The 10,795-nt window shown below is 51.2% G+C and overlaps 2 protein-coding genes across 2 annotated transcripts in view; both read left to right on the top strand.

Annotated features, from left to right (window-relative positions):
* The window catches only part of LOC138369165 (polysialoglycoprotein-like), a 43,713-nt gene that overhangs the window by 1,116 nt on the left and 31,802 nt on the right, over positions 1–10,795 (top strand). The gene's annotated exons all lie outside the window — the stretch shown is intronic.
* Positions 8,763–10,795, top strand: part of LOC123762694 (5-hydroxytryptamine receptor 2A) — a 513,254-nt gene continuing 511,221 nt past the window's right edge. The window contains exon 1 of the mRNA XM_069332380.1: positions 8,763–9,803. The gene's annotated coding sequence lies outside the window, so the exon portion shown is untranslated. The remainder of the gene's footprint in view (positions 9,804–10,795) is intronic.

The raw sequence follows: 10,795 nt of genomic DNA, 5'->3' as shown, positions 1-10,795 counted from the left end.
CATTAACACCGTGTGCCCCCCCTGGCCTCTCCACCTCCCCCCCTTTCCTCCCTTCCTCAAGAACTGATAAGAAAAACATCACCACACAGTTTCTCATTGCGAAGTTAGAGCTCTCGCCTCCCACCAAGACTAACAAACTAATTGGGAAAGTGTTAGGAATTTCTAGCCGTGCGGCCTCGGCTTCCACGCCTCGTATGTTGATCAACCAAGTGGTAGACAAAGACGATTTAAAGTGGGGCATTTTTAGGTGTTAAGGTTGTATGTTAGTGGGTGGTGGGTGGGCTCTTAAGCCGTCTTGGGTTACCTTACTCTCAAATATGTGGTGTAACTGGATCTATATAACGTCACGCGTCGATTGTTGAGTTGCTAAATGGGAACTATGCACACCAACCGTGAAGGTGAATGTGCGTGAGTCTCATACTGTATTGTTTACTTTACTGTTAACGGTAATGAAAATATGATATGGTTATTGATAATGGAACTATTAACAGGAATATTACTAATTTAATATTACATTGATTGCACGATGTAATTGTTGTTCCTGGGTAGTAAGTGTTATTTTCTGATTTGCTTATATCGCCAAAGTGTAGAAAATGCCTATTGTTCCCCTTCAATCTTTGCTTCGTCCCCCCCCCCCCCACCCCCAAGACAGCTTAGGGAAGACATCTTGAAGGCAGTTGAAGCCTGCCGACTCCTTATCTAGAGCTGAGACACATTGTTTCATAATTCGGCGGCCTCCACGTACCTCCCAAGACATCTTCCCTCACTTGTCTTAGGGCAAGGCCATAGTAAACTTTGAGAGGAGTAATAGCTAATTTCTATACTTTGAAGGTATAAGCAATCAAAAAACAACATTACCCAGAAAACTGGTGGTATTATTATTCTTGTAAAAACAACAGCATCATAGATAATATTAAAGCATTCCATGCGCCGCGAGTGTTCACTTGTCTGGGAAGTCAATAACCATTCTTCTAGATATGTAGCTTTTATCGACGAGTGTGGATACTGGCAACCAGGTTCACTGTGCCAGGGATAGACCCCATGCATCCTATCTCCACCCCACCACCCGACCCTCGCGCCTCTGTAAGTCATTAAGAGACGATAGTCACTGTTAGGCTGACAGGGTGCCTAGAACAGGGGTAGATTTGTCATGAAATGTCTTTTGTGGGCTTAATAGGAGTTGTTCTGCCGGGGACAGCCATTTTAGGTTCAAATACTTCATCTGTAACACATTTGTCTCCATGTAACACCTTTTCAGTATCTTCGATTTGGAAATGGTCCATGACAGCTTGAAAATGTGAGCCAGCGAAACATGTCTTTGAGCAGGGATATGCATTTTTATTGCATAGTTTATCTTTAATCGCTTGACCCAAGTTCGAGTGAGATGCAATCTGTCTGTCTCTCTTTCTCTCCTTTCCTCACGAGGAAAGCATACCACAGTATAGTGTCTTTACCATTACTTTATTCTACAGTGCATGGCACAACATTATAGACGAGTGGGGCTCATCTATACATGAAGCGTCTATACGTACATGAAGTGAAGCATCATGTACGTGGCTGACATGCGATTTCATGCGTACCTTGAGGTATGTCAGTTGCCGATCCAAGGTTGCACATGTCGTCGGTGTTCACCTGGACCCAGACCTGTTTCTTAATTGGGAAAAGAAATCTTTGTAAGGACGAGTAACGTTTTTTTGGACTGAGCTTTAAAAGTGTCTAACAATGTGTAAGACATCCCTGCTCCCTCATCCCTGCTCCTTTATCTCTACGTGGCACAGATCTTCTAGACTCTGCAGACTAGACTCAAGAGTGTTGTTCTTTACCACATAAGGTGCGGACGGACTTACTCGTCTCTTGTACAAGGTCTTGGTGTTGTTGAATCTGAAGTATGTACGTGTGGCGGGTATTCGTCGGCAACTGCAGCTAGGTTGAGAACCATAGATTTTGTCCATCATGCTGACATTTGTCCAGCCATTGGTGCTTTCTGATCCTCAGTAATTCCTAGCCTGTGGGTGGATGCCTCCTGTTTTGCGACGCTAATAGGTGATTGTTGTAAAAACACGATAATCACCTTGTATGTTTGAGTGATCAGTAACCCACTGCATTATATATTGTCTAACAGATCTTTAATCGCATCCATGAAGGACAGAAGAAAATGTATATATTTTGGTTACCATTGTAAATGAATGGCCACGTCTGTGGTAGAAAATAAACTGAAAACTAACATCTGTTGGGGCCATGAGTTAATACCTTCCAATTAATTATTCAATGGCAGTCATCCAAGTCTCTCTCAGCCCTTTAGATGTAGGCATTATATAAATTGAAATATTTTCTCCTGTACACTCCTGTTAGATCAATAAGAGACTGTGGAGGATACTTGCTGGGGTGTTGTTCGAAACATCGCACATTTCGCTCTTAGCTGATGCTAAGGTCAACTCTCTTGACCAAGTTCTTTGGCTATTGTGTTTAGATCCTGTGTTTAGATCCTATCTCCATGAGGGTTCCGATCCTGTTTTTACTCACTGTTTTAAATCTCGTGCTGGAGCCGATAGTTAAGCTGTCTCTTTCCTCGTTTTGTCCCTTGTTTTGTCCCTTGATTTGTCCCTTGTTTTGTCCCTATTTTGTCTCTTGTTTTGTCCTCGTTTTGTCCCTTGTGGCAGATTCTCTGATACATTGTACAATCCTATTGCTGTACTATCTGGTATACAACTTTTTATTTGTTATTTTTTGCAATTTTATCAATTCCAGAAACCTTAGGCCTCCTTCTACAGAGGCCTTCTCCTTCCTCTTCATCACTCTAAGGCATGAAATGTTTTAATATGATTCATCATTTTTTTAAGACATTTCAGAAAGCTTGTCTTTAGCCAAGAGTGGATGCCATATAGACTTGTGATAGTGTCCAAGACATTGTTGTGTGTGGTAACGAGGGAGGTAACGAAAATATTGCCGGAACAACCGTGGACATTTTCAAGAGGAAACTAGATTTATTCCTCCAAGGAGTGCCGGACCAACCGGGCTGTGGTGGGTATGTGGGCCTGCGGGCCGCTCCAAGCAACAGCCTGGTGGACCAAACTCTCACAAGTCGAGCCTGGCCTCGGGCAGGGCTTGGGGAGTAGAAGAACTCCCAGAACCCCATCAACCAGGTATCAACCAGGTATCAACCAGGAGCTTACATGGTCCACCAAGAATGCCTCAGCCAACGTAATCCCTTCAAGGCTCCTCCCTCCCATTTGGTGATGTCCAAAAAAGGGAATTATGACAGAAGGTGAAGGAAAAAAAGAATAAAAAGAAGAGGAGAGGAAGTCAGAAGGAGAAAAAAAAAGGAAGAAGACGAGGAGGAGCTGTGAAGAAGAGAAGTTTGAATTTGAAGAAAGGTCAAGCAGACACTAAATGGAAAACTAATTTCCTTCAGACGCGATAACCACTTCAAAAATTATCTTTCTTGTCTCGTACATGGGTATATTAAGCAAACTATCAACAAAACCAGAGTGGATTCGAACCCCCGGTGTTCTCATTAGGTAGCTGCGTTGCGTTTTGATTATATTAAACCAGCAAAAATGTAAAGACATTCCCACTAGCAGGGGAGGATGTGAAGCGAAGGGTGACCAGAAGAGCCTAAACCAATCCCGTCTCTGGCCACAAGTGTGGCCAGGGTAAAGGGCTTCATTCCAATCCTAGTTCAATACCATCCCCAACTGCAAGCAAAATCGCAAACCAATCCCATCAGGAAGAGAAGCTGGTCGGACTGAGCTCGGGCGTGCTTGCAGGTGGAGGTGTGGGAGGCAGTGTGATGGTGGTGGTGGTGGTGTGGGAGGCAGTGTGGTGGTGGTGGTGGTGTGGGAGGACAGTGTGATGGTGGTGGTGGTGTGGGAGGACAGTGTGATGGTGGTGGTGGTGTGGGAGGACAGTGTGATGGTGGTGGTGGTGTGGGAGGACAGTGTGATGGTGGTGGTGGTGTGGGAGGCAGTGTGCTGGTGGTGGTGGTGGTGTGGGAGGACAGTGTGATGGTGGTGGAGGTGTGGGAGGACAGTGCGATGGTGGTGGTGGTGTGGGAGAACAGTGTGATGGTGGTGGTGGTGTGGGAGGCAGTGTGATGGTGGTGGTGGTGTGGGAGGCAGTGTGATGGTGGTGGTGGTGGTGTGGGAGGCAGTGTGCTGGTGGTGGTGGTGGTGTAGGAGGACAGTGTGATGGTGGTGGTGGTGGTGTGGGAGGACAGTGTGATGGAGGTGGTGGTGTGGGAGGCAGTGTGATGGTGGTGGTGGTGTGGGAGGCAGTGTGATGGTGGTGGTGGTGTGGGAGGACAGTGTGATGGTGGTGGTGGTGTGGGAGGCAGTGTGCTGGTGGTGGTGGTAGTGTGGGAGGACAGTGTGATGGTGGTGGAGGTGTGGGAGGACAGTGTGATGGTGGTGGTGGTGTGGGAGAACAGTGTGATGGTGGTGGTGGTGTGGGAGGCAGTGTGATGATGGTGGTGGTGTGGGAGGCAGTGTGATGGTGGTGGTGGTGGTGTGGGAGGCAGTGTGCTGGTGGTGGTGGTGGTGTTGGAGGACAGTGTGATGGTGGTGGTGGTGTGGGAGGCAGTGTGATGGTGGTGGTGGTGTGGGAGGCAGTGTGATGGTGGTGGTGTGGGAGGCAGTGTGATGGTGGTGGTGGTGGTGTGGGAGGACAGTGTGATGGTGGTGGTGGTGTGGGAGGCAGTGTGATGGTGGTGGTGGTGTGGGAGGCAGTGTGATGGTGGTGGTGTGGGAGGCAGTGTGATGGTGGTGGTGGGGGTGTGGGAGGACAGTGTGATGGTGGTGGTGGTGTGGGAGGACAGTGTGATGGTGGTGGTGGTGTGGGAGGCAGTGTGATGGTGGTGGTGGTGTGGGAGGCAGTGTGGTGTTGGTGGTGGTGGTGTTGGACGACAGTGTGATGGTGGTGGTGGCGTGGGAGGACAGTGTGATGGTGGTGGTGGTGGTGTGGGAGGACAGTGTGATGGTGGTGGTGGTGTGGGAGGACAGTGTGATGGTGGTGGTGGTGTGGGAGGCAGTGTGATGGTGGTGGTGGTGTGGGAGGCAGTGTGGTGATGGTGGTGGTGGTGTTGGAGGACAGTGTGATGGTGGTGGTGGTGTGGGAGGACAGTGTGGTGGTGGTGGTGGTGTGGGAGGACAGTGTGATGGTGGTGGTGGTGTGGGGGGACAGTGTGATGGTGGTGGTGGTGTGGGAGGCAGTGTGCTGGTGGTGGTGGTGTGGGAGGACAGTGTGATGGTGGTGGTGGTGTGGGAGGCAGTGTGATGGTGGTGGTGGTGTGGGAGGACAGTGTGATGGTGGTGGTGGTGGTGTGGGAGGCAATGTGCTGGTGGTGGTGTGGGAGGCAGTGTGATGGTGGTGGTGGTGTGGGAGGCAGTGTGATGGTGGTGGTGGTGTGGGAGGCAGTGTGATGGTGGTGGTGTGGGAGGCAGTGTGATGGTGGTGGTGGTGTGGGAGGACAGTGTGATGGTGGTGGTGGTGTGGGAGGCAGTGTGCTGGTGGTGGTGGTGGTGTGGGAGGACAGTGTGATGGTGGTGGAGGTGTGGGAGGACAGTGTGATGGTGGTGGTGGTGTGGGAGAACAGTGTGATGGTGGTGGTGGTGTGGGAGGCAGTGTGATGGTGGTGGTGGTGTGGGAGGCAGTGTGATGGTGGTGGTGGTGGTGTGGGAGGCAGTGTGCTGGTGGTGGTGGTGGTGTAGGAGGACAGTGTGATGGTGGTGGTGGTGGTGTGGGAGGACAGTGTGATGGTGGTGGTGGTGTGGGAGGCAGTGTGATGGTGGTGGTGGTGTGGGAGGCAGTGTGGTGATGGTGGTGGTGGTGTTGGAGGACAGTGTGATGGTGGTGGTGGTGTGGGAGGACAGTGTGGTGGTGGTGGTGGTGTGGGAGGACAGTGTGATGGTGGTGGTGGTGTGGGGGGACAGTGTGATGGTGGTGGTGGTGTGGGAGGCAGTGTGCTGGTGGTGGTGGTGTGGGAGGACAGTGTGATGGTGGTGGTGGTGTGGGAGGCAGTGTGATGGTGGTGGTGGTGTGGGAGGACAGTGTGATGGTGGTGGTGGTGGTGTGGGAGGCAATGTGCTGGTGGTGGTGTGGGAGGCAGTGTGATGGTGGTGGTGGTGTGGGAGGCAGTGTGATGGTGGTGGTGTGGGAGGCAGTGTGATGGTGGTGGTGGGGGTGTGGGAGGCAGTGTGATGGTGGTGGTGGTGTGGGAGGCAGTGTGATGGTGGTGGTGTGGGAGGCAGTGTGCTGGTGGTGTGGGAGGCAGTGTGATGGTGGTGGTGGTGTGGGAGGCAGTGTGATGGTGGTGGTGGTGTGGGAGGACAGTGTGATGGTGGTGGTGGTGTGGGGGGCAGTGTGATGGTGGTGGTGGTGTGGGAGGCAGTGTGATGGTGGTGGTGGTGGTGTTGGAGGACAGTGTGATGGTGGTGGTGGTGTTGGAGGACAGTGTGATGGTGGTGGTGGTGTGGGAGGACAGTGTGATGGTGGTGGTGTGGGAGGACAATGAGCTGGTGGTGGAGTGGGAGGCAGTGTGGTGGTGGTGGTGGTGGTGTGGGAGGCACTGTGATGGTGGTGGTGGTGTGGGAGGCAGTGTGATGGTGGTGGTGGTGTGGGAGGCAGTGTGGTGGTGGTGGTGTGGGAGGCAGTGTGCTGGTGGTGGTGGTGTGGGAGGACAGTGTGATGGTGGTGGTGGTGGTGTGGGAGGCAGTGTGATGGTGGTGGTGGTGTGGGAGGACAGTGTGATGGTGGTGGTGGTGGTGTGGGAGGACAGTGTGCTGGTGGTGGTGGTGGTGGTGTGGGAGGACAGTGTGATGGTGGTGGTGGTGGTGTGGGAGGCAGTGTGATGGTGGTGGTGGTGGTGTGGGAGGACAGTGTGATGGTGGTGGTGGTGTGGGAGGCAGTGTGATGGTGGTGGTGGTGTGGGAGGCAGTGTGATGGTAGTGGTGGTGTGGGAGGCAGTGTGATGGTGGTGGTGGTGTCGGAGGCAGTGTGGTGGTGGTGGTGTGGGAGGCAGTGTGCTGGTGGTGGTGGTGGTGGTGTGGGAGGACAGTGTGATGGTGGTGGTGGTGTGGGAGGACAGTGTGCTGGTGGTGGTGGTGGTGGTGTGGGAGGACATTGTGATGGTGGTGGTGGTGTAGGAGGACAGTGTGATGGTGGTGGTGGTGTGGGAGGCAGTGTGATGGTGGTGGTGGTGGTGTGGGAGGCAATGTGATGGTGGTGGTGGTGGAGTGGGAGGACAGTGTGATGGTGGTGGTGGTGTGGGAGGCAGTGTGATGGTGGTGGTGGTGTGGGAGGCAGTGTGATGGTGGTGGTGGTGTGGGAGGCAGTGTGGTGGTGGTGGTGTGGGAGGCAGTGTGCTGGTGGTGGTAGTGGTGGTGTGGGAGGACAGTATGATGGTGGTGGTGTGGGAGGCATTGTGATGGTGGTGGTGGTGTGGGAGGACAGTGTGATGGTGGTGGTGGTGGTGTGGGAGGCAGTGTGATGTTGGTGGTGGTGTGGGAGGCAGTGTGATGGTGGTGGTGGTGGTGTCGGAGGACAGTGTGATGGTGGTGGTGGTGGTGTGGGAGGCAGTGTGATGGTGGTGGTTGTGGTGTGGGAGGCAGTGTGATGTTGGTGGTGGTATGGGAGGACAGTGTGATGGTGGTGGTGGTGGTGTGGGAGGACAGTGTGATGGTGGTGGTGTGGGAGGACAATGTGATGGTGGTGGTGGTGGTGTGGGAGGACAGTGTGATGGTGGTGGTGGTGGTGTGGGAGGCAGTGTGATGTTGGTGGTGGTGTGGGAGGCAGTGTGATGGTGGTGGTGGTGTGGGAGGCAGTGTGATGGCGGTGGTGTTGGTGTGGGAGGCAGTGTGGTGGTGGTGGTGGTGGTGTGGGAGGCAGTGTGGTGGTGGTGGTGGTGGTGTGGGAAAACAGTGTGATGGCGGTGGTGTTGGTGTGGGAGGCAGTGTGGTGGTGGTGGTGGTGGTGTGGGAGGACAGTGTGATGGCGGTGGTGTTGGTGTGGGAGGCAGTGTGGTGGTGGTGGTGGTGGTGTGGGAGGCAGTGTGGTGGTGGTGGTGGTGGTGTGGGAGGACAGTGTGGTGGTGGTGGTGTGGGAGGACAGTGTGGTGGCGGTGGTGTTGGTGTGGGAGGCAGTGTGGTGGTGGTGGTGGTGGTGTGGGAGGCAGTGTGATGGCGGTGGTGTTGGTGTGGGAGGCAGTGTGGTGGTGGTGGTGGTGGTGTGGGAGGCAGTGTGGTGGTGGTGGTGTGGGAGGACAGTGTGATGGCGGTGGTGTTGGTGTGGGAGGCAGTGTGGTGGTGGTGGTGGTGGTGTGGGAGGCAGTGTGATGGCAATGGTGTTGGTGTGGGAGGCAGTGTGGTGGTGGTGGTGGTGGTGTGGGAGGCAGTGTGGTGGTGGTGGTGGTGGTGTGGGAGGACAGTGTGATGGCGGTGGTGTTGGTGTGGGAGGCAGTGTGGTGGTGGTGGTGGTGGTGTGGGAGGACAGTGTGATGGCGGTGGTGTTGGTGTGGGAGGCAGTGTGGTGGTGGTGGTGGTGGTGTGGGAGGCAGTGTGGTGGTGGTGGTGGTGGTGTGGGAGGACAATGTGGTGGTGGTGGTGTGGGAGGACAGTGTGGTGGTGGTGGTGGTGGTGTGGGAGGGAGTGTGATGATAGCGGTATGGGAGGCAGTGTGATGATAATAACGAGGTGAGGAGTGAAATGGCAGTAGTGAGGGTGGAGGCAGCGAGACGCAGGTTTGAAACAACTCCAGTTGGTGTGGCGCCCTCGCCGCTCGCGGACGGAGGACTGGTCGTGGCAGAGTGAACCACAGGCGGCAGAGAGAGAGAGAGAGAGTGAGGGTCGTGGTCCTCAGTGGAGCTCCGTCAGCGTGGCGTGCTGGGTGCGTTGAGCCCTAGGCCTCTGTGGTGTCCAGCTTCTCTCTCGTTCTCTGAAATTATTGGCGATTTGAGGAGAATGTTGTTGAGGGCACGACGGTAATTACTATTGGGTTGTTGAGGCTTCTAATGCCTTCTATGTATCACTTTTACCATATTTACGGGTTGGTGATTATGGTGTTTTTTGTAAATTGGTGTTTGGACATAATGGTTGGAGGAAAGAGATGTTCAACAAGCAGTGATTGAGCTTTACGTTGGCGCTCAGACAAGCGTGAGTTGTTGGTGGTGTACAAAATCGTCGTCTTTGTTGACAGTCGGGTTGAGTTACACTGCGGTGGTGCTAACTGGCGCTGGTTACCTGCTGACGTGATGGTTCACCAGTAACGACCCGGACATCAAAGCCAATCGCAGGCGGTAGCTTACGAGTGTGTCTTAACTAGTGGCCACGTCAACCAGATTTATGGATGGCAAGTATGACGTAAGTGGTAGTAACTCAACCTTGGTTGCCAGTGTTTGGTGATGAACCACCGAGTGTAAATTATATATGATAAGGCGAGCCAGAACAGTTATCTTGCCAAGAAAGCTATTATGAGAAATACTAGTTAGTGTGAAAGCCATTTGGAGTGCGGTGCTTAGAGCAATATTTACAAGAAATCAACAACTTTTTTGGAAATAAGTGGCCAATATTCGATGAAAACCCTTTGTTGACTCAAGCTTGTGAGGAAAAGTTACTCGAGAACCATGTAATGCTTAAGCTCGAACGGCAGCTGAGGTTCAGGTGAAGCTGGCAGTGTGATACACCCAGATGCTCAAGGGGGCATTGCCCCCCTCCCCCCCCCCTCTACAGAGAATAGGGGCATCTTCAGTCTTAAAACAGCAAGAGGAAACACCAAAGGCATCAATCATATAGCAAACGCCCCTTTTCCACAAGGTAAGACTGTCTCAAACATCATAGAATTTCAACCTTACGGTTGCGTTATTTTTTATATAAACATTGGAAGGATTATATTGCATTTACGATGAGATAAGGAGGTACTTATTCTTCCTGAGCCGTATTGAAGGGATCATTAAATGTATCATTGTTCAGTTGCGTATTATGTCATCAGTGGTCAGTTATGTCACATTGATATATATCATGTCACTACTGGTCATTGATGCATATTAAGTCATCAGTGGTCAGTTATGTCATTGATGTATATCATGTCACTAGTGGTCATTGATGCATATTATGTCATCAGTGGTCAGTTATGTCATTGATGTATATCATGTCACTAGTGGTCATTGATGCATATTATGTCATCAGTGGTCAGTTATGTCATTGATGCATATCATGTCATCAGTGGTCAGTTATGTCACATTGATATATATCATGTCACTACTGGTCATTGATGCATATTAAGTCATCAGTGGTCAGTTATGTCATTGATGTATATCATGTCACTAGTGGTCATTGATGCATATTATGTCATCAGTGGTCAGTCATGTCATTGATGTATATCATGTCACCAGTAGTCAGAATGTCATTGATGCATATTAAGTCATCAGTGGTCAACGTTCATGTTATTTTAGTGTTTGGGTTTCTCATGGCCAGACATGCTGGTCGTATGTAATGGAGGTTTATTTATTCATATTATTAGTATTCAAATTATTGTTTGTTATTTCAAGAATAGTACAATTTCTTCGTTATTAATGATTGTTTATTTATTTATTTTGTTTACATGTAGCTGTTGGTTATAACTCCATAAGGTCATATTTCCTGTCCGTTTATTCCGCTAATCTTCTTGGTTTTCAATAGCTTAAAAACCATTGCAAAATTTGTTAAGCATTCGCCAACGAAATTATTAAACTGTCCAAGAAAACTCCCCAAATGTATTAAAATACAAAAAAAATATAACAGAACTATCCGCTACGGCAGTCTCCGTA

The sequence above is a fragment of the Procambarus clarkii genome, chromosome 27 (genome assembly GCF_040958095.1).
Source record: "Procambarus clarkii isolate CNS0578487 chromosome 27, FALCON_Pclarkii_2.0, whole genome shotgun sequence".
NCBI classification, from domain to species: domain Eukaryota; kingdom Metazoa; phylum Arthropoda; class Malacostraca; order Decapoda; family Cambaridae; genus Procambarus; species Procambarus clarkii.
The sequence above is the reverse complement of the archived record's forward strand: the minus strand, read 5'-3'. Positions and strand labels throughout refer to the sequence as shown.